The following is a 23,257-nucleotide window of genomic DNA, read 5'->3' as shown; positions in this document are numbered from 1 at the left end:
CACAAAGGTAAGATCTTACCCCTATCCTAACAGTCGACCTGCTGCACCGCGGCCGTTGGCTGCCGTGTGCTGGGTGACTCACCGTGTGGACTCCGGAGCCAGACTGCCTGTGTTCATGTCCTGCTTCTACCGCTCATTAGCTGTGTGACCTCGGGCAGGTTCAGGTTCCCTGATTGGTAAATGGGACAATAGTGGTCCCTACCTCATGGATGGTTTATTATAAAGTGCTTAGAAAAGTATTTGGCACATCGTTCATGTTACGGGTTCTTTTTTTCACTAACAAAATTATTATAATATTATTATTTTAGCTACTCTAACTTCCTTGCTGGGTGAGCTCTTTAAATGCAAAAGCTTTATGTTCTGAATTGTTGTGTCCACTCTCATCCTAAATTTTTATCACAGTCCCTGGCACACAGTAGGTTCTCAGATCATGTTAGCCAAAGGTTTGAAGAATTCTTGGAGGAGGTGGCTTTTAGGCTGGGTTTTGAAGGATGGGTAGCATTTGGGGATGAAGAGGAGGCAGAGGGAAAGAAGATAAGAAAGACATACCACTGGGAGCATGTGTGCTTCTTGAGATGATCATTCACATGTGAGAGAAGTTGAACTCACCACATACAAGGCAACAGAGATGAAGCTGAAGTACAAGGGCTGCAGCGTGCAGAGTGTGCTGAGCAGCGTCACGGATGGATGTGTGAGGACAATGGGAGTGTTGGGAGCAGGATGACACCCTTAGCCCCAGCTCTTCCCGTGATGGTGTTCTCAGCACGAAGAGCCATGAGCAGAGGAGGCACTGAGCATGGGGAGACAGGCAGGGGCAGCTAGGATGCGTTGAGTGGGGTGGTGGCCTGGGCCCCAGCAGGGAGAATGGGGGAGGACAGCGACAGGCTGCTCATCCTTTGCTGGGGACCGGTAAATTCAGACCTCCTTGAGTCATGGCCGTGAAGTAGGCGTCCAAACCAGACAATCTCTTGAGGTTCTTCCCAGCTCTGCTTCCTGTGTCCAGTATGGTGTTTTCCTCCCTGTCCAGGTGATGGTGTGGATCCATGGAGGTGGTCTGGTGTTAGGCAGAGCATCAACCTATGATGGGCTGCCCCTCTCTGCCCATGAAAACGTGGTGGTGGTGACCATTCAGTACTGCCTGGGCATCTGGGGATTCCTCAGGTAAGATATTGAGCTCTCCTCACTGCACACTGGCCCCTAAAGCAAAGATGCTAGGACCCCACTCTTGTCATGTCAGCCCTCAAGGGGACCTTTGCTAAATTCTCTAGTAAGGCACCCAAGTCCCTTCATAATTGGGCTCCACCTACGTTCTCCTTCCCCAGCCACAGTGGCCCATGTGCTTCTGAGCTTTTGCATGTGCTGTTCCCTAGCCTGGAATGCCTGTTCTATCTGACAAACTTTTAGTCATCCTGTAAGGCCCAACCAAAATACCTGTTGTTAGTGCTGTTGAGTTGATTCTGACACCTAGTGACCATGTACAGCAGAGCAGAACTCTGCCTGGTGTGTCTGTGTCATCCTCTCATCTTTTGGCGCCGTATCAGACAATGCTCCACTGCTATTCTTTGGGTTTTCATGGCCAATTTTTTTGGAAGTGGGTGGCTAGGTCCTCTTCCAAGTCTGTCTTCGGCAGGAAGCTCTGCTGAAATTTGTCACCATAAGTGACCCGGCTGGTATTTGAAATACTGGTGGCATAGCTTTCAGCATCACAGTAACATGCAGCCGCCACAGTATGACATCCGACAGATGGGTGATGTGGTTCCCTCACGGGGAAACAAACCTGGGCCACGACAGTAAGAGCACTGGATCTTAACCACTAGACCTCTAGGACTGGCCAACTCAAATGTTACCTCCTCTGAAATACTCATCTCCTTTTCACCTGTGCTGCCCCAGCACATTGCAACCTCTAAAATGCTGGTTAGCATGCAGCACAGCAGTTAGAGGCTTACACATCTTACCTTTCGGGAGATTAAGGAAGGAGCAGACTCGTGGTGGGAGCTCAGTGAATGCTGTGGGTGAAGGAATGGATGGCTGGAGCTGGGAGGTTGTTGCAGCATCTGATCCCAGTGGACAACCCTACCAGGAAATGTCAGGTCCCCTCATCCCATTTCCTCCTAAATTTGGCATATGCATGAGTCAAGGTAAGAGTCTTCTCCACCTAGTCTCCATGGAAACAGGAGCCAGGTATCCTGAAGGACATGGGTCCTGTGAGCCTTTCCTTAATGCACCGGCCCCAGGGCCTCTGACCCTGAGATGGATGATAGTGGGCTGGGGGAGGGGTGGGCTGCTCTCTGGAAAGTCTTATGGAGCTGATGGAGGATCGTGACCAGGCAGGTGATGTCCCAGGATGTATTGGTTTCATTGAAACTCCTCATCACTTTCATCCATGGCCTGTTTGTCTGCTACCTATTACAGGAAAACTGCTACATTAGATCTCCTCATTTCCTCTCCTCCAAGCTTCTCCTCTACCTACGCTTGTCAGGTTTTCACCCTGACCATTAGACTGTCCTGCTCGAGGTCAACAATGACCCACCACCAGTATTGGCCTAACCCTGGCTAACATCCACACCATCTTGGCAGCATCCACACATGATCGTTCATACTTTTGGAAATGCTTCCTCTCTTGGATCCTGACCACCTTCTACATCACAGACTGCCCCTTCTCAGACCCTTCACTGGACCCTCCTCCCTATTCTCAGGCCTCTGTGTGTGTCTCCCTCTCCATCTCCATGCTGCCCTGAGTGACCTCAGGGGGCGCTTTCACAGCTCCCTATTTTTAGCCACAACTTCCTCTTTGAAACCAAGATGCACATCATTGACTACATCCTTCTACCTCCTGCTGTCTCCACTGGACGTCTAAAGGGCACCTCACACTTCACAAGGACAAACCTAACCCTTGACTCCCACTGCTCCTCCCCCAAAACACTCCTACTTTCCCCACAGGGCCCCCTGCTCAGCTGCTGGCAGCTCCATCCTTCTGGTTGCTTGGGATAAAACCTTGTGCTCAGCTTGACTCTTCTCTTTGTCTCACATCCCGCATCTAGTTGGTCAGCAAATCCTCCAGCTCCACCTTTAAGATTCAATCAGAATTCAACCACTTATCACTTCCTACCTTCCGCCCACCCTAATCTAAGCCCTCTGTCTCTTCTCGGGATTATTGTAATAACCTCCTACTTTTATAACCCTGCTAATTTTATACTCTGTCTGATCCATAGAGTAGCCAGAGTCATCATTTAAGACAGAAACGGAGTCTTGTCCTTCCCCTGCAGTGGCTTCCCTCCTTACTTACAGTGACATCGACGTCCTCACCAAGGCCCACAGGGCCCTCTCTAGCTGCATGTCCTACACTCACACTTTGTTCACTGGACTCCAGGGCCTTTGCACTTGCTCTTTCTTCCACTTGGAATTCCCTTCTTCAGATATTTGCAAGGCCTTGTGCTCGTTCATTCAGGTCTCTACTCAAATGCCACAGCCTCAAAGAGGGCTTCCCTGGTTATGTGATCTGAAATAGGACCCCACTGTCCCACCTCTGGCTCTTACCTTACCAGGTTTTGTTTTTCCCGAAAGCACTTTCACTACCTGACATTATATTCTATACTTATCTGTTTATTTGTTCATGATCCATAGGGTGAGATTTGTGTACTCAGAGGTTTGGCTGTTTTGTGCTCAGATGGGCTCCTAGCTCTTAGGACAGTGTGTGCACATGGTAGATGCTCAATAGATAGACGGCGGATGAAGGACTGTAGAGCCCACAACAGAACAATGCTGCAGGAGAGGAAGGCGGGTGAAGACCCCTGTGTCAGGGCTGTGGAAGCCTCGTCTTATTACAGAAGGCTCACCTAGAGCCCCCCCACATCTATGGTCCTGAGATCCCTGCCATGTCATCTCTGCTCCCACCCTCACTCTATTCTCTCACAGCACAGGGGACTAACACAGCCAGGGAAACTGGGGTCACTTGGACCAGGTGGCCGCACTGCACTGGGTCCAGGAGAACATTGCCAACTTTGGAGGAGACCCAGGCTCTGTGACCATATTTGGAGAGTCAGCAGGAGGTGAAAGTGTCTCTGTTCTTGTAAGTGTTCCTGGACCTGATTTGGCTCCTGATGGGACCCTTGGAGATGAGTGGATTTAGCCATGGGCACCTTTACTCACAAGACCTGGACCAAAGGCTGACGCCACCTTGCACAGCATCAGATTGTGGAGAGCTAATGGCCAAACACTCTTTGGACCCCAGGAAGCTCAGAGCTCAACTTAGCATCCTGGGGCCATAAGAAACTCCAATAGTAGCTGTAACAGTGACATTCCTCTACTTCTCCCTTTTTTGAGCTCTTTCTCTCCTTCCTAATCATTTTGACATATAACTCACCTCACTTCTCTTGGGAAGTAGTGGTGGGTATAAATTATGAATAAGAAGAGGCAACCGTGAGGGTTGGGGCAGAGTGTCATTGTTGGGCTTGAAGCCACCTCCACATGTGAGGGGGACACAGGCACTAAGAACAGGTCAGCAGCATCCTCTGAGGTGGTCTGATGTCTTGTCCCTGGCCAAGAAGGAGGGCAGCAGTCTCTGGACTGAGGGATGGAGCGGGGTTGGGGAAGGTGAGTGATAAGGAGGAGGGGTCAGAATGTGGGATGGGGAGGGATGGGACAGGGGATTTGGGACACAGACATGACCTGGGATCCTGGTGTGGGGAATGGGGCTGAGGGAGACACAGATGGAAGACAAGATGGAAAACCAGATTAGAAGTTGCTGGGAGCTGTAAGGAACCCTCTAGCTGCCTCAGAGTTGAGCAGAGAGTCACCACTATTACTGTATTTTTAAAACATGTCTTGGTTTCATAACTGAATACTCAGAGGAAAATGTTTTTATATCTAATAAAATGGAGCAAAAGGAAATGCACAGATGAACCCAAAGAAAAAGTCATCCATAATTCCATTATCCAGGGATATTCGCTATGAGCATTTTGACATGTATTTTTCTAGTCTTTTTTTCCATGACTCCCATTTCTGTCTGTCTATCTATCTATATATCTGTCTATCTATCTATCTATATCATCTATCTATCTAGGATTTTTTAAATAAAAATCTTCCTTAGCATTATAATAGAACAAATATTTCTCTAAACATTAAGTTCTGTTTCATAATTTTATTTTTTAAAGTCATGTAGTATTCCATGGTAAGAATTAAAAATAGCTTATTTATCCAATCTCATAATATTGGAACATTGTTTTATTTCTAATTTTTACTATTTTGAACAGAATGAGCATTCTTAGAAATTATTATGTGCCTTAGTGATCATCTTTTTTAGGATGAATTCCGAGCAATGGAAATGCAGAATCAGACTCGTGTCTTTAAATTGTTGTTAGGAAATTCTAACCATCTTTAAGAAGCTTTTTATTGTTATAATCAGCACATACCACACACACTTCCTGTCTGTCCCTCACTCTGTGTTAGTGGCTCCCTCTAGCTGAGGGAAGTTTCCTTGGAGAAGCTGGGTCCCAGAGTCATCTTGGGGAACAGGCCAGGCCAGGAGAGGACCTGTCATGTCCACTGAGCCCCAAGGTCTCCAGGGGAATGGTCCATGGCAGAGCTGTGGATGGGAGTAGCTCATGAAGACCCCTCCCCGTGAGCGTAAACTCTCTTCCTCTCCCTCTCCTCACAGGTGTTATCTCCACTGGCCAAGAACCTCTTCCATCGGGCCATCTCTGAGAGTGGAGTGGCTGTCACTTCTGTCATGGTCAAGAAGGACTTAAAGCCCGTAGCTCAGGTAGGTCTCATGCTGGACCACCCTTGCACCCTTTGCTCTGCTCTCCTGGAGGCTTCTGGGACCTTTTTCTGTGAGATCCAGCTGACATCCTTAAAGGATCACAGAAGTGAGAATGGCTGAGTGGGAAGGGCAAGCAGACACCTTACCCAACCTCCCAGTTATCCAGCTGAGGAAACTGGGCAGAGAGTGGAGGCAGCTGGTCAAGGTCAGAGGGTGATCAGGGCAGAGCTGGGACTCAAGCTCAGGACTCTGGACTGTCAGCACAGGGCACTGACCACTGGCCACTGACCACACTTCCTAAAGTGTGCCACATGGGGTGCCAGGCCAGACAGTGGGCAGTGGAGCGTCACTGTGTGTTGTCTCTCTCAGGGTCTGAGTTCTGGTGAAGCCACTTGGAGCATGTGAGCCTGGAGTGGTCCTTCCCTGAGGGCATTGTGACTGGGGGTGGTAGAGAATTCATTCATTGATTCATTCATTCACTCAACAAATAATTTTGATATAGCCAGACATCTAACAACCTCATGATGTTTCCATCCTATTGGAGGAGACAGATTAAGGATTACATAGTCATCCAAATTATAAATGTCAACTGTGACAAGAGCAATAAGGCAGAGGTACCTGATGTCATAGCAGGATCCAAAAGGAGTAGTTAGTCGAGTGTGTAGGTGGAGGTTATCAGGAAACAATTCCTGAAAACCGTGATCAATGATTTGAGATCAAAAGGATGAACAGTAATTTACTTAGTGAGAAAGGAATATTCCAGGAAGAGGAAATAGCATGTGCATATGTCCTGTCTCAGGAGGAAGTATTTCGAGTGAGATAGAGTGAGAAAGGCTGATGTGGTCAGAGCAGAAGGAACAGAGGGCACCTGGCGTGAGCTGAGGATGGGGACACTGCAGGGGCCGTGCTTCACAGGACCCTGTGAGGACTTTGTCTTTATCTGGAGGCTGTTAGGAAGCCAAGGAAGAGTAAGCAACAGGCGGCTCTGCTGAGGTTGCCCACTGGAGTCAGTGATGTGGAGAGTTTGGTATGGCTATGAGAGCTGGCTTCCTGGAGTGGTGGGGGCAGCAGCCAGACTTAGAGGAGCTGGAAAGTAGGGGGAGAGGAAAGGAAGACACCAGGAATTTTTGAGAATGTTTTTCAGAATTCTTTGGTAAACAGCAGAAGCCCAGTTGACCAGGCTTAAGTGGAGAAGACAGGCTTTATTTAAAGGAAACCAATGGCAGAGATGGAGCTGGATTTTGCTATCAAACAGGAACCAGAAATTGGGAAAATGAAGTGTATCTAAGACTCTTATTATTGCTCTTTCTCTCTCTCTTATTCATTCTCTCCCTCTCTCTCTCATCCTCTCATACTTTCTCTCTCTCTCTCCTCTACTTCTCTCTGTGCGTTTTTATTTACTCAACAAATACATCCTGAGAGCATTGATTCTGTGTCAGACACTGTTCTAGGCTCTGGGTGCCCTACACACTCTCCATGGCCCCGCCTTCATGGAGCCTGCCTTCTGTCCATCTGCGTCTTCTCCTCTGGTCATTTTGAAAGTGGTTTGACCAAGCCCAAATGTCTAGTAAGTGGGTGAACCAAGATTTTAAACCAGACAGTGTGATTCTGGGATCCATGGTCTTAAGCCCCACTCCATGCTGCCTCTCCTTAGATGTTCATCTCTGAGATCCTTAGGCCCATTTTAACAGAGATAAAGTAACAGAGATGTGGTTGTTTAATTGGCATGCCTGGGACCAGGACCCACACCTGCTGATCTAGAGTATTTTCTGCCATCCCCTTCTGCTGCCTTTAGAAATTGAGGTTGGGATGGAACACCTCTTTATTGACCGAGGCAAGGGACTTGGCTCTTGAATTCTGCTGTCGCCTGTGATCTCTGCAGCAATTTGCCATCTTTGCTGGGTGTAACACCACCACCTCTGCTGTTCTTGTTCACTGCCTGCGCCAGAAAACAGAAGAGGAGCTCCTAGAGACGTCACAGAAGGTGGTAGGTATATCCGTTCTCGTGGCCACACAAGCCTCTCTCTCGTAAACTTGGCCCAGACTTCACCATTTCAGCTGTCTCTTTGCCCCAGAGAAACTACCTGGGACAGTGTCTCACCTCTCAGGAACAGTGTAAGCCTCTGGACCTGATGGAGTATTTCTTTTTCTTTTTTCTTTTGACATATATCAAACTTTGGCAATGTAATGAACAATTGTGTAATAATCTCCTACCTGTATTAAAACTTACTATTTTGCCATTCTTGTTTTCAGATATAGTTTTAAGAAATTAAACATTAACTATTTCCAAAGGTAACTACCACCCTACATTTTGGGGTAGGATATACTAAAAAACAATGATTTTCAGGAGGGTTGTCACAATTTATCTCGGTTAATTTAGAAACTACCTCAATTATAACCCCCGTGGTGGCCCAGTTTTCTAGCTTTTCCGAGACTGACTCAATAGTGATTCTAGGTTAACTATACATCCACCTATTCACCCATTTAACCAACCAACCGTCCATCCATTCATCTATCCTTTCATTGTCTTGTTATCCATCTATCCATCCACCAATCCATCCAATTCATCAATATACTTTCATCAATCTAGTATCAATCCATCCAAAATTTCATTCATCTATTATCAATCATCCATGCATCATCAGCCACCATATATCTTCATTGCATCATTCATCCTTCTAAAATCAATTATCCATCCATCACCTATCTGGTAGTTATCATCCATCTATCCACTTATCCATCCAGTTCACTCATACTCCATGTATTGACCAACTCCTCCCGTCCACTCATCCATCATCCATGCTAGGTGCATGGGGTGGGGAATAACAGGGAGAGTGATGCAGACATGAATCAGATGTAGTCTGTGCTCAAAAAGAACAATCTACAGAGAAACATTATACTCTTCATGGATTAAGTGTGGTGAGAGTATAGAGACAAGAAACATTTATGATAGTCAGCAAGGATGCTTCACACAGAAGGTGATATTTGAGGATTGATGGATGGCTATGGCAGTGTGTCATCACAGGGACAGATACCCAGAGAATACAGCATCTAGGGCCAATGACAATTATTATCTTTGTGGGAGAAGGGTATGAGTGTGAGCTCAGGAGTAGCCTGAGCCCCTGGACTCTCAGTCTGAACTTTGGGCTCCTGAGGATGTTCCTGTACCCCCAAGGACGGGCTGCTAGCACTGAACTCTGCTCTATTTCAATGGGTTGAGTCCAGTGTGGCCTTGGGGCTTGGCTCCTGGTTTCTCAGGCTCAAATAACATGAACAATGTGTTCAAAGAATTGAAGCAGAACTGTTTTCTGATGCCTGGAAAGAGGAAAATTTATTTCAGCATTCTCCATGTGGCAGAAGAGGAACCAGTTATAAGGGGAGATTTAGTGAATTTGAGAAAACCCAGAAAATATAAAAGCCCATGTTACCCTTCTGAGGTTGTCTGAGACCACATGGAAGTGTTACCATGATTACCCTCACTCTCAAAAACATCCACACACAGACACACACACATGCACATCTGGCTGGTATGGTTACACCCATAATAGAGGGACGCTTACTGGTCACTTGCTGCATACTGCTCACAGCTGTTAGCTACAAGGTAACATTACAATCAGTGCAATCTTGGTGAACAAACAACAAAGAAAAGTGTAGGGTGGGGAGAATTTCCAAGAGCTTCTATGAGTCAGGACTTTCTAATGCAAGATGAGAAAATTCATCTCAGAGTGCCTTGAGCAGAAAAAGGAGTGTGTTGCAGCAGAATCTTCAGGTAACTAAATGAAAAGTAAACTATAGTTCAAGAGTGGAAGGCTTCAGGCTTGGCTGGATCTAGACACACATATGATATAATTAAGAATTTCTCTGTATCCATCAGCTTTTTACCTCTAGTTGTTGGCTTCATTCTCGGCCAGGTTTGTCCAGTGAGGAGGTGAAAATAAAACAGCACTCTAGACTTACATCCTATCGGCTTAGAAACTGTCTTTCCCAATAACTTCAACAAAAGCTTTGGGATGAACTCCACTGGAGGGACATGGACCATGCCCATCCTTGAATTAATCTCTGTGGTCAGGGAGATAGGACATGATGGGTCACATATAGAGGCCTGGATCCACGGAGTAAGAGTGGGGAAGAGAGAGGTCTCCCAAAGGAAAATTGGGATGTTGTAGCCTGGGGGAACAAGAAGGGGGAATGGATGGAGGGCAGGGCAGGCGCAACCACAGATATCCTCTCCAGAGCTCCCCTCCCCGTCCTACACCCACACCCTGTGCTCATGCTCAGCGGAGCCAGTGTCCTGCCTGCTTCTTGCCCCAGCCCTGGTGGCATGTGTGGGAGAGCCTGATTCCTTTGGCGCACAGCTCACAAGATCAGCTTTTCTCTCAGGAAGCCTTCTTACCCACGTCCTCTGCTTTTTTCTTCATAGAAATTTATCACTCTTGATTACCTTAGAGACACCAGAACAGTAAGGACCTTTGGTTTCTTGATTACAGGTGTTACGTCTTGACACCTTTAAGCTCCAGTGAAATGTGAATGAAAGAATTCCCCCTGTGGACTCTTAGTAACTCCCTGTGTCTATATTGCTGAGGCCCAGAGAGGGGCAGTGACTTGCTTGGGTAACAGAGCCAGGAGGACCAGACGTAGGACTGGAACCCCTTCTTCTGACTCCCATTCCAGTGCTCCCAGTCTTCAACTCTGTCCCCCCTCAGCCAAGTCTACCCTCTTCTTGTTTACATTTCCTGCTCCCAAAAATGCCCTCTTTAGATAAAGCTAGACTAGAAACTACTACTCTGGGGAGATGGGGATAACTGGGTGAGGGGTTTCTTCAGGAGCCTTCATTGAGGAGCCCAGATCTTCTCCTGGAGGCTGCAGGGTTGACTGGCTGTGCAAGCTGCACTGACTGCAGGGCCGTCAGGAAGACAGCCCAAAATCTCAGTCCTGAGGACAGCACCCTCCTCCCAGCTGTGCAGGAAACTCCAGAACCATCCTCCACATGTCCATCCTCCTCCCCTCCTACCTTCCAACGAGTTGCCTGGTACAGATGACATTACAGCGGCACCATCCTACAATTCTGTCCTCTCTGCTCTCTCCCTGGGGATGATAACACTTACCTTAAAGGTGTTGTGGGGATTAAATGAGATTCATTCAGTCACTCAGCAAAGATTTAATTAGCACTCATTGTGTGCCAGGACCTGATTCAGGAGCTGTGGATAAACCAGAGAAATGGACAAAACAGAGGCAATGTCTTCCTCCTGGAGTGAGGGAAGAGTCAATAAACAGACAAATAAATTACGTAGTGTCTGTGATAATGGTGAGCGTTAGTGCGAAAAATTGGGAAATGGGTCTAGAGTTTGCTGATGGTGTGAATTTACAAGGCAGGATCGGGAATGGTCCATGAGAAGATGACATTTGAGATGAGTTCTGGAGGAGGAGAGGAAGCCAGCTGTCAGGGACACTGAAGGAAGAGTGTTCCAGGCAGAGGGAACAGCAACTGCAAATGTCCTGAGGCAGGAGGCCAGTGTGGCTGGAGTGCAGGGAGTGAGGAACAGGCCTAGGGCTGAAAAGGGAATGGAAGGGGGAGTGCTTTAAATTACTTGGAATGTGATTCCAAGTGTGATGGGAAATCTTGGGAGTGTTCTGAACAGAGGAATGAGTGACCTTGGATTTCATGTAGGTGCTTTTTTTTTTTTTTTTGCAATCAAATCTTTTTTTTTTTTATAATTTTATTTATTTTTTTCCCCCAAAGCCCCAGTAGATAGTTGTATGTCATAGCTGCACATCGTTCTAGTTACTGTATGTGGGACACAGCCTCAGCATGGCCTGAGAAGCGGTGCGTCGGTGCACGCCCAGGATCCGAACCCGGGCCGCCAGCAGCGGAGCGCACACACTTAACTGCTAGGCCACGGGGCCGGCCCGACATAGGTGCTCTTTGACTGCAGTATTGAAACCGAAGGTAGGGAAGGGGCAGGGCAGATGCAGGGACAACAGCTGGGAATCCTCTGCGCTGCATAATCCAGGCAAAGGATCATGGCCGCCTGGATTAGCCCACAGCAGAGGGGGTGGTGACAAGGGGTTGTTGTCTGGATATGTTTGAAGTGACAGCTGACAGGATTTGCTAGTGGACAGGATGTGAGGTGTAAGGAAAAGAGAAGGCGTGAAGCAGGCCCCTGGGTTTTTTGTCCTGAGCCAGGTGATGCACGAGGTCCACCCGGGGCAGCCACTGGCACCCACTCTGGACAGCGGAGACTCCTGCCAATCTCACGGGTGCTGGTGTCACTCAGCCCTCACTGGAAGCAGCCCTGATCGGACCCTCGTTGTTTCTCCTGGACTTTCACCATCTTCCACCTCTACTGTCCCTCCCATTCCCGTGCCCCACGGTGCTGCCAGACTCACCCTTGTAGACCCAGGTCAGGGCGTGTCCCCCCTTCTTAAAAGGCTGACCTTCCTGACAAGACAAACCCCCTCACCCCCATGGAGTTATCCTTCAATACACATATGAGTCTCTGCTCTGTGCAGACATTGTGCAGAGAACATGCTGCACCATCTGCTCTCTCTCTAGTCCACGCCCCACAGCTTCCTCCAAGCCCAGGACTCTCGGGGTCTGAGGTTCCTGGGATTAGTGCTGCACAGTGACACCTCTGTCTCTCTGTTCATGCTGTTCCCACTGTCTGGAACACTGTTCATTCCCCAGAGCCACTGCAGATGGCAGGCACCTCCTCCACGTGGCCTGCCCTGTGTCCTTCTTCCGGAAGGAGTTGCTCCTCTTGCTTGCTTCCTGCAGCCCTTTCAGAAATGCACAGCCTTTCGAAGAGAGCAGTGGAGGCACCTACATCCTTTGCCCCTGTTGTCAGCCATATTGCATTAGGATTTGGGCCCTTGTCCTGCTGAGTCAGATCACTTGAGAGAACTCCTGTGCAGCCATAACTTGCCTGTTGTTCATTGAACCTTGGAGAGCAGGTGTTTGTCGTGGGAACCACAGAGTATTAAAACCTGGGGATTTTCCAGTTTCACCAGCCATCCGGGCAGAATATGACACATAGTGTGTGCAGCTGGAAATATGGCACACGGAGCTGGTGTCTATGTGAGGGATCTGTAACAGAACTGCTAATGAACAATGCCTAGTATTTATCATGCCATTTCCACATACCGGGTACTGTGCCCAGTATTTTGCGTGTGTTCAGTCATTTAATCCTCACAACAACCCATCTTATAGATTAGGAAACTGAGGTACAAACAGGTGATATTACATTCCCAGGTTACCAGCTAATAAGTGGCAGAGCCAGGTTTCAAGTCCAGATAATCTGGCTCCAAAATCCATGCTCCTAACATCATCTGTGATCAAATATGAAACATAAAGGACCCAGATATGTGGGTGACATGTGGGTCAGGCTCTGCTGCATCCGCGACATGTAAATATTTTTCATCACAGGTAAAACCTAAAATTGAGACATTTATCACATTACGTGATCTCATCCCAGGTTCTTTATCCTGCTCTTCTTTTCTGATAAGGAATCAAGTCTTGGTTTAAGCCCCTTGAGTGTTAGGAGCTCACTACCTCCTCGAATCAAACCACTCATCAAGAATAGCTCATGTTTAAATGTAGATAGAGAGATATAGTCAGTTGTCATTGATCGTGATTCTGTATTTGTGAATTCACCTACTCACTGAAATTTATTTTTTACCCAAAATCAATACTTGGGGCACTTTTGTGACCATTTGGGAATGTGCACAGAGGGAGAGAAAGTTTGAGTCACACGGTGACAAATGGGTTCCTGTCTGAGATCAAACACAGCAACGCTCTGTGTTCTTGTTTCATCTCTCAGACTATTAACACGTGTCCTCTTCACGGTCTATTTAGCGCCACATGGGTCACATTTTTGTGCTTTCTGTTGATGGTTTTGCGTTTAAAATGGCCCCAAGCACAGTGCTGAAGTGCAGTCTAGTGTTCCTCAGCACAATAATGCTGCGATGTACCCAACATGTGAGAAAATCGTGTGTTAGATGAGCTTCGTCCAGGCGTGGGCTACAGCGCTGTTGGCTGTGAGTTCAGTGCTAATGCATCAACCGTGCAGCACATCCAGAAAAGGAGGAGGAAATTTGCCCTGAGGCCCCTCTGGAAATGCTAACATGACGTCTATAGTCGTGATGAGGCTGTGGAAAAGCAGCTACAATTGTGGTTTCATGAGATGATGATGATAAAAATCACAGTGGACGGCACTGTCACGAGGCTAAAGGACAAGTAATTCATGTTCACTTCACCCGAGGATGTAAAGTGTGAGCCCTTCTTGGCTGGTGTTTTCTTATAAATAAGAACTACAGATAACTAATTATTTGTTATGAATGTGTACTACGCTAGATGTCTTTACACACACATAAAACGGGGTTGTTGAAACTGTGACCAGAGTTCCCCAAGAACCTAACCCTGTATTTACCCTCGGAGCTGTGGCTCAGTTTCACTAATTCAGAGTCACAGTGACTTTATAGAACTAAACTACCATGAAAAACGAGAAGTGGCTGTAGAGAGAGAGATACATGTAGATATACATACACTTTAATTTGAAATATGTGTAAACATGTGTGTGTATATATATATATATATCAATACACAAATCTATACATATGTTTATACTTATTTGAGTATATATGAATATATTTGTATGTAAATATGTACATATATATATTCCAATTTGAGGGAGATTTGTCCCCATCACCTTACATTTCTAGCCCCTAGTCAAAGTTCTGCCATCTGGGGTCATAGTGACTTAGCCTCCTTTGTTGGAACCCTGAGTTCTGTGGTCACCACCATGGGCAGGCAGGCCTGCGGTACAGAGGCCTGCGGTGCTGGCCTTGTGCTCATCAAGCGGTAAGGAGAGGTGGGTGTTCCTTCGAGAGGGTAAGCACAGACACTATGCCCCCTCTTCCCCAGAACCATCCTTACCTGCCTACTGTGGTTGATGGAGTGCTGCTGCCAAAGATGCCTGAAGAGATTCTGGCTGAAAAGACATTCAACACTGTTCCCTACATCGTTGGATTCAACAAGCAAGAGTTTGGCTGGATGATTCCAAAGGTGAGAATGTGCTGGAATCTTAGACTCACCTCACCTGCCCTTCACATCACCTCTCCCATCTCTGCTCACAGGAGCTCCTCCTTCTGCAGACCCCCTCTGGGTCCAGGGCCACTGTCCCCTTCACACAAGTTGACATTTCCATGAAAACCTTCTCAGTGATGGCCCAAGTGTCACCTGAGTGTGCGGCCCTGGGGACCCCTCTCCCCAAACACTCTCTGATTGTTCTCTATCCAATAATCCTGAAATATCGATGCGGGGGCCCTGTAGAGACAATCCCTGGGCAGATGAGAAAGCCGAGGCCTGGAAAGGAGAAGGAGCTGGGGAGTTAGGAGAGTGAGGCCTGGGGCCCTGCAGCCTCTCCCCTTGGGCTTGGTGCTTTCATGGTTTCTCCATAAATCCCACACATGCTCCTAGTCATCTAAGTGGAAAGATTCAGAGGAGCTAGCTTCTCATTGGCTTAAAATTGACTGCTAAAAGCTAGGAAGGTCTTTCCCTTCTGCCAAAGATAGACAAAGCCGACGCTAGTTTAAGTGGTGAGGACGGGTTTTATTCAGTTAACCACTGAAGTAGGGAAAGAGTCCAGCATGAACTGAACTCAAGCCCCTGAAACAGCAGGCTGGGTCTTATTTAAAGTTTGGATGTGCTCAGGGAAAGGCTGTGGTGGAGGGCTGGGAGGGGGTTTGTCCCTGTGACTGGTCCACCTGGATTAGGGAATTGGTGCTTATTGGAGGAGAAGCAAACTCTCTTGTCTTTTTTTTTTTTTTTTCTTTTTTTTGGTGAGGAAGACTGTCCATGAGCTAACATCTGTGCCAATTATCCTCCGTTTTTTGTATGTTTTTTGACGCCACCGCAACATGGTTTGATGAGCAGTGTGTAGGTCCACGACTAGGATTTGAACCAGCGAACCCCAGTCTGCCAAAGTGGAGTGGGTAACTTAAGTACTAAGCCACTGGGCAGGCCCCAAAGTGTCTTGTCTTTATGACAGGAGACAGAGGTATAAGTTGGAGCAAGGTGCCCAAAGAAATTAGGTTTCTATACTCCCACAGGGACTGAGAGAGAGTCTGAGTTATTCTGTGAATGTCTGCATTTCAAAGAGATGGCTCTCAGGTCATTGAGGAAACAATTTGAGGAGGTTTATTTACATCTCAAAAGCAGAGAAAGGATTTGTAATTACAAGATTTCTAAAGTAGCTGCTGTAAGACAGGGTTCAGGGACTATCTACTTGTCACCAGGTTTTGGCTGGAACAAACAATGAATTCTCCTGGGAGCAGGGAGCTTTCTCAGGCAGGCATTTTAAGGAAAGTTGGGTTCATCCTAAAGACAGGGCCTTAGCTGCTAGAAGCCTTGTTAGTTTGGTCGAGTCCCTTAGTGCCAAGATTTGGATGGAGCTGTTATGTGCAGAGTTCTATAGTACTCACTTTAGAACAATTTAAAAGGTTATACTGAAGGACCAAGCCATAATGGCAGGATTTAGGGCTTCCTCAGTCAGCTGAGATGAGGGGGAGGGGTATTTGTGAGGTCTATGTCCTCTGCCAAGAGCCCTCCACTTCAACACTAGCCTGGCTTAAACCTTCCCTCTCTGTCTCGATGACCATTGTGGGGACTCTAGACTGACACATGTATATACATATATGTCCTGCAAAGGACTGGGACAACTTCTCCATTTACAGGTTTACTTTAAAGTAAACATTTAGTTTACCCTCTTAGCACTCCTTGAGTTTCTGGATATAATAGTCTATTTGATTAATTAATTTATCCCAACTCTTCAAAGACCCTGATGGTCAAGACTTGACAAGGTGACCTTCAGCCTGCATTGGTTTGGTCGGCTGGTCAGTTTGGTTCTTCCTGCTAATTCCCAATGATTCATAATTTCTTACGCATTGTTTTAACAGATGATGGGCCTCCCACTCTCTGAAGGCAAGCTGGACCAGAAGACGGCCACGTCACTCTTGCAGAAGTTCAGCCACATCCTGGTAAGAATCTAGGGAATCACAGGAACTGGCTGAGACCCAGAGAGGGGAGGCGCTTGCCCCAAATCACAAATAAATTAAATGGCAGCAGGAAGACTGGGGCCAGAGGGTTCTACTCCAATTTTTCTGCCTTTCTCACCTACCTCATGAAGTGGGAGGTGGTTGCACAGGAATCAAGAGGTTCACCATTAACACAAGAAGAGAAGCTGTGTCGTTCACCAGAGGGTGGTTATCACTTTCCCTCTTGATCTATTTCAGAACATCCCTGAGGAACTGACTCCAGTGGCCACTGAGAAGTATCTGGGAGGGACAGACGACCCTGTCAAAAAGAAAGACCTGTTCCTGGATTTGATGGGAGATGTGATGTTGGGTGTCCCATCTGTGACTTTGGCCCGTCTCCACAGAGGTGAGTCCCAGAGGTTAGAGAAGAAAGGGACACCAAGCCCACCGGCTATGCTGTCTGTCCTGTCCTCCCCTCAGCATAGACAGATATGTGGAAACAGCAGAGAGTCAGCCCTCCCAGGCTGATTCCATATGGCCTGGGGTGGGGCACTGTCTTATCTTGGTTTCTGCTGGAAGTTGACTCTGGGAAAAGGATCCAAATGCAAGTAGTTTATTTGGGAGCTGATCCCAGGAAACACCAGTAGAGGAGTGGAGAAGTGACAGGGGAAGGAGGAGGAAGACAATCCATGCTGCCCTGTCAAGCAAGTATCCGCTGTGGACACTGGAGCTGGGGAGCTCTGGGAAACCTGCAGAAGACAGTCTCAGGGTTATCCTGGGTGAGCGGTGTGGGAACTGAGGTATTTATTCTCCAACTCCACGTGTCATTGATTGAAGGCTGTTCTCAAGGGATTGTTGATTCTCTGGTGCTTTGACCTGCTGTTCACATGGGCAGAGTGGTCTCTGCCAGCCAAAGACCTCAGGTAAACAAGCCAGAGGTGGAAGTCAGGCTGGCATGCCCAGAAGTAGTTATATGGTGAGGCATCAACAGCATGTTCTACTGGGACTCCTCACCTGAAGTTTTTGCGTTCCGTGGGGCTAGAGAGCAAATCTTAGAAGATGTGTCTTAGCAGGTTTCTAAGGTCTGGAGCTAGCTTCAAGCTAATTTGTTGACTAGTGTAGCTGAGGGTAGAGTGAAGCCAAGCATAAGATCAGGAAGGTTGTCCAAGACCAAGTAAGCTGAGAGAAATGAGTAGTGGGAGATATGGAGCAAGTGGTCTGGAGAATGTCAATGTCTGTGACTGGCTGCTGTCCATCTTGGTGTGTGCTGGGTCTACCATGCAACCTTCTACATTGACCCAAGGATGTGTAGGTGGGGTGTGAAGTCAGGGTGGGTGGGTTTACCTAGAGAGGAGATGTCCCTTCTGGGTGCCTTTTTAAGGTCCTCACAGGACCCTTCCTTTTCTAGGAGCCCTCCTTCGCCTAGTCCGCAAGTCAGGGAATGATTCTCTAGTCCAGACCTCTCTCTCTAACTGTGCTGGAAGGTTTTTAAATGCAGGATTTTATAAGAATGATAAAAAGTATCTACAGCTGACCTACTATCAGGACAGTAACATACGGGTGCTGTTTACCACTTTCTCCTCCCGAGGATCCTGATGAAACTCTTCAGCCAGGGGCCACCTGGGGACAAATCTGTTCTTTCATAAACTTGGTCTTGTCTCTTACTACGTGTCTGATTTGTGGTATCCCTGTCTGCATCATCTGCTGGTGCATCCGTGTGGACTTATGTTTTCATCTGATAGCTCATGACTTTGTGTTCAAGGTCTTTTGACAGAAGTACACAGATTTTTCCAACAGTATTCTTTCATTTTTGTATTTGTCTCACTGTCTTTTTGATCAAAAAGAACTCTTCTGAATATAAAGTTAGTATATGATAATATATAATATCTTACAGTTGTAGAAAGTTTTGAAAATATGGGAAAACATAAAGAAGAAACTAGATATCACTCATAACTCCTCCACCTAGAAGTGTCTGCTATAAGTTTTTGATATATTTTCTTCTAATAATCTTTGAATGTCTTACATATAATTTAAAAATTAATTTGTATTATGTTTTTCTCATAGAATACTATATTGTTGCTGTTTCCTCAATGTCAATAAAAACTCACCAACAACATCCATCATTTCATGGATTAAAATTTATTTTAGTATTCCTGTCCAATTGCATATTTAGGATGGCTGCTCATATTTTGATGACAGAAAAACATTCTGCTCAGCCTTATTTGCATAAATCTTTAATCTAGCCTCTAATAATTTTCTTAGGATTTGTTTGTAGAAGTGAAATTACTAGGTTGGGATGTAGGAGCATTTTAAAGTTCTTGATACAGATTGTGAAATTGGTTTCCAGTGTATAAGAGTGTAGATTTCTTAATTCTCTCACCTGGGACACTCAAACTAAAAACAAAAATAACACTGCTAATTTCATAAGCCCTTCATGACCAAAAAAAAAAAGAGCATCACACTATTTTAATTTGCATATTTTTGATTACTAGCTGTCTCTTTCCTTCTGCTTCTCTTGTTGTTCCTCATTGTTATTATCCAAATCTCTTCGCTACTTAACTTTGAAGACTTGGGTTGTGATTGTAGGAATTTTATAAGTCTCAGTGCTTTAATGCAGAAAGTTGAAAAAAAGAAGAATATCTTTTGGGGAGCACTGTGCCAAAAATAAGTTCTCTCATTCACAGAAGTTCTTTCCTCTATGATTGTGTATTGAATTTCTTTCTAAAACCTTTGCATGGCAGAGACAAGATGAAACATCCCACTTGTAGTGAGTTCTGCTTGACCTTGAAGCAGCTGTTTAACATGTGGATTATGGAACCAGAAATGACTGCTTCTTCAAAACAACTCCTCTTGCTAAACCAAGGGTGCAATGATGGGAGTGAAGGAGGAAATTAAATAAATGATTCCACTTCCTCATGTCAGGATGGAATGTATTCTTAAAAAATTTTGTGGATGAAGATGTAACGATGTGAAGAAATTACTATACTATTTATGTAATAACATATACAATATTCTCCCAATTTTATGTACATTAAAATGTTACCTGCTAAAATATTAACAGATTTCCCTGAATGGTGAGATTGTAAGTGATATTCTTGTTCGTTTTCCTTTTTTCTGCCTTTTTCAAATTTTTACTATATCCAAGGGGGAAAAAGGTTGTAAAGTTTCTCCACCAGCTGACTTGGGGCGTGACCCTTCCCCTGTTGGAGTCACTCACTGTGGGCCTCATGATTCACACAAAGTGTAGATCTCCGTGGCTGGGTTGCCCAGGAGTTAGCCCTGAAGAAGCAGGAATGGCAGTTCTGGGGAAGCATCAGCAGGACAGCTGACAGCTTTGGGGCTTGGAGAGGGAGGTGAGAGAGGAGGCAGGGGAGGAGGAGAGGGGCAGGAGAGAGGCAACTTCCTCCTTCCTCAGCCCCTCTTCTCTCTTCACCACCACCTCAACACTCCCCAGGCCAAGAAGGAGGCAAGACATGTGAGGTGTCAGGGAAATATGAAATGCTGAGTTTGTGATTTCTTGAGACATGAGACAGATTGTCCCCTTTCTGCATATGTTTGTATTTAAATATTCGCATTTTCAGATCAGAAACTTGGATTTGCTTCACTCTTCTCAGAATAGTGAGAGAAACGCTGAAAACACTCAAAACTGGGCAGAATAGAAGAGACCTAATAGACTGTAGATATTCTCCAAAGGAATGAAAACTAGCCTCTTTTCAATGAAACACAGTAGTGTAAACTGTAAGAATGTAGATGTTCTTGAGTGTGAATGCATCAGTTGGCAATGTGGTTTACGTGAATTGACCCGATGGTCCTATAATGTTAATTATTTTGAATAGATCTCTCCAGTGTGTCAATAGTCATTCAGTCCTTCATTTAATCTTCATTCATTCAACAAACACCTGGCTCAAATCCCATCCCACCTCCACGAGCTATGTGCCTGTAAGCAAGTCACAGATCTTTTCCAAAACACTATTTCTCTATTATGCTGATAACCAGGGGTCTCCTGCAGGGCCACACAGTGTCCAGCACATGGTTGACACTCATAATGGCAACTGTTATTAATATTGTTGTTGTTGTGTACTCAGGACCCAGATGTGTCAGCAATTCCCTGAGTGCTCAGGGCCCCCAGACACCTTGATACCATCCAGGTGTGCGTCAGGTAAAATGATCTGTGCATGAATCCATGTCTTCTCAGATGCCGGAGCCTCCACCTACATGTATGAGTTTGAGTATCGCCCAAGCTTCTCATCAGATCTGAGACCCAAGACGGTGAAAGGGGACCACGGGGACGAGGTCTTCTCGGTCTTCGGGGCCCCACTTCTAAAAGGTGATGGCCCTTTGGAGACAATTAACTTGAGATTAGGAGACCTGGGTTCAAGTCTCAGTTTGGTGGCCTTGGACAAATCCCTCCTTCTCTCCAGGTCTCAGTTTCCTGAATTCTCCGTAACAAGGTTGAATGACAGAATTTCCCAACCTTTCTCTTGCTCTAACTTGCATGATAGAGATTGTGTATCCATGTGCTCTCATTCATGATCACTATAAGAATCCACACCTGGACATCAATGTGACAGGTGGCGGGTGAATTGTCTGGTCTGGCTCAAGGGCTAGAATGCCACCACCCACTTCCACTCACAAGAGCATGTCAGGTTAAGTGACAGTAAGGTTAGAATGGATGTTGACCTTGAATTAGGGCTAATATGTGTCTATTTATTCATCTAACCATTTATCTATCTTTCTAAAACTCATATTTTTTTAAACTTAATATATTTAATAATATGATATTTTAAAGAAAACCTTTCACAAATGTCTTCAATCCCTTAACTATCAACAGCCACAGAAGACTTGCATGTGACCCACCCCAGGGCTGTTTGTGACCACCAGTGCCTCTGGGCATTCCCTGGTTGGGTGACTCTTTAGGACCATTGCAGCTCTGTTATTTTTCAGGTTCTATGTATATGTGGGTGGGTGGGGGAGATTGAGGAAAGACGTAAGGGAGAGCAATCTTGGGAGTTGGGGTTGCTGTAGTGGAAACACTGGGGTACGGCATTGCGACTCTGAAGAGGGAGGATGGGGAGGGTGGGCACAGAAGACAAAGGCCACCACTCATGGATCGACTGCAGCCATTTACTGTGTCCTACATCAGTAACTCTCAAGCTTAAAGTGCACATACATTACCCAGGATCTTCTTAAAATGGAGTTTTCGACTCAGTAGCTATGGAGTAAGGGATTGGATTCTGAATTTGTCATAAGCTCTCAAGAGATGCTGCTGCTGCTGGCCCAAGAACCTCACTTTGAGTAGTAAAGGCTTTTTGTCTTCTTCCCCACAGAGGGTGCCTCAGAAGAGGAGATCAAACTCAGCAAGACGGTGATGAAATTCTGGGCTAACTTTGCTCGCAATGGGTGAGCCTCATGGCAAAGATGGAGCAGGGATGGGAAGGGGTAGGGCATATCTTTTGGGAAGAGGTATCCTCTAATGTTTGATGGTCAGATTTCCGGCCCTGTGACCTCTGACATGAGAGCCCTCTAAAAATGGACAGGCTGCCCGGAAGGTGGTGAGCTCCCTGTCTCTGGAGGCATACGAGCCTCTTGGCAGAGATGACACCAGGAGTCCCTGATAATCTCAGAAGACAGTTGGGACCACACAGTAGCTGTGGGGAATATCTGTTTGATTCTGTTCCCAGGAACCCCAATAGGGAGGGACTGCCCCATTGGCCAGCCTATGACGAGAAGGAAGGGTACCTGCAGATTGGTGTCACCACCCAGGCAGCCCAGAAGCTGAAAGATAAGGAAGTGGCTTTCTGGACCGAGCTCCGAGCCAAGGAGGCAGCAGAGAAGCGACATCAGACAGAACATGTGGAGCTTTGAATGGGCAGCCCAGCCAGCGTCAGAGGCCTAAGGGAACCCAGATGGGCAGATGGGGTATTCTATAGATGGTGTTTCTGGGCGAAAGAGGTATCTTTTTGTGGAGGCTGGGGAATTGTCAGGTGGGATAGGCAGAGGCCAGGGAGGGTCAATTTCTGTATCTGTGGCATCAATTTGGGAATAAATGTTCTTTTGGAGACCAAGTCAGTGTCTGTGTCTTCAACTGAAAATTGAGCCATCCATCCTCGTTAGCGAAAGAAGAGTGAAGAGAGATAACACTATGCGCAGGAAGGTGCCTCTGGCGTGTCTGGCTTGGCCTCTGGACAAGCAGAATCCAGTAGGCTGGGCCCTGGGACACCCTGCGTCTGCTCCACGTCTCTGGGCCCTCAACAACTTCCAGCAACAGGTTGTGGGTTTATCAGAGTACAGTGTCCCTGTCCTCCCTGTGAAACTACCTGTAGAGCTGGAGGAGGCACAGACTCAGGATGTACCTGGAGTGTGTGTCGGGGGCGGGCGGAGAAGAGCTGCCGAGTTGACCCTGTGGCATGTTGTGTAGCCCTTACTGACCCTTCCACAGGTCTGCAATTCTTCAACATACACACT

The 23,257-nt window shown here is 46.5% G+C and overlaps 1 pseudogene; it reads left to right on the top strand.

Moving 5' to 3' along the window:
- The window catches only part of LOC131396003 (liver carboxylesterase-like), a 33,179-nt pseudogene extending 10,522 nt beyond the window's left edge, over window positions 1–22,657 (top strand).
- Window positions 22,658–23,257: the final 600 nt, after the last annotated feature.

The sequence above is a fragment of the Diceros bicornis genome, chromosome 32 (assembly GCF_020826845.1).
Source record: "Diceros bicornis minor isolate mBicDic1 chromosome 32, mDicBic1.mat.cur, whole genome shotgun sequence".
Classification (NCBI taxonomy): Eukaryota; Metazoa; Chordata; class Mammalia; order Perissodactyla; family Rhinocerotidae; genus Diceros; species Diceros bicornis.
This window is presented reverse-complemented; position numbering and strand designations above follow the sequence as displayed.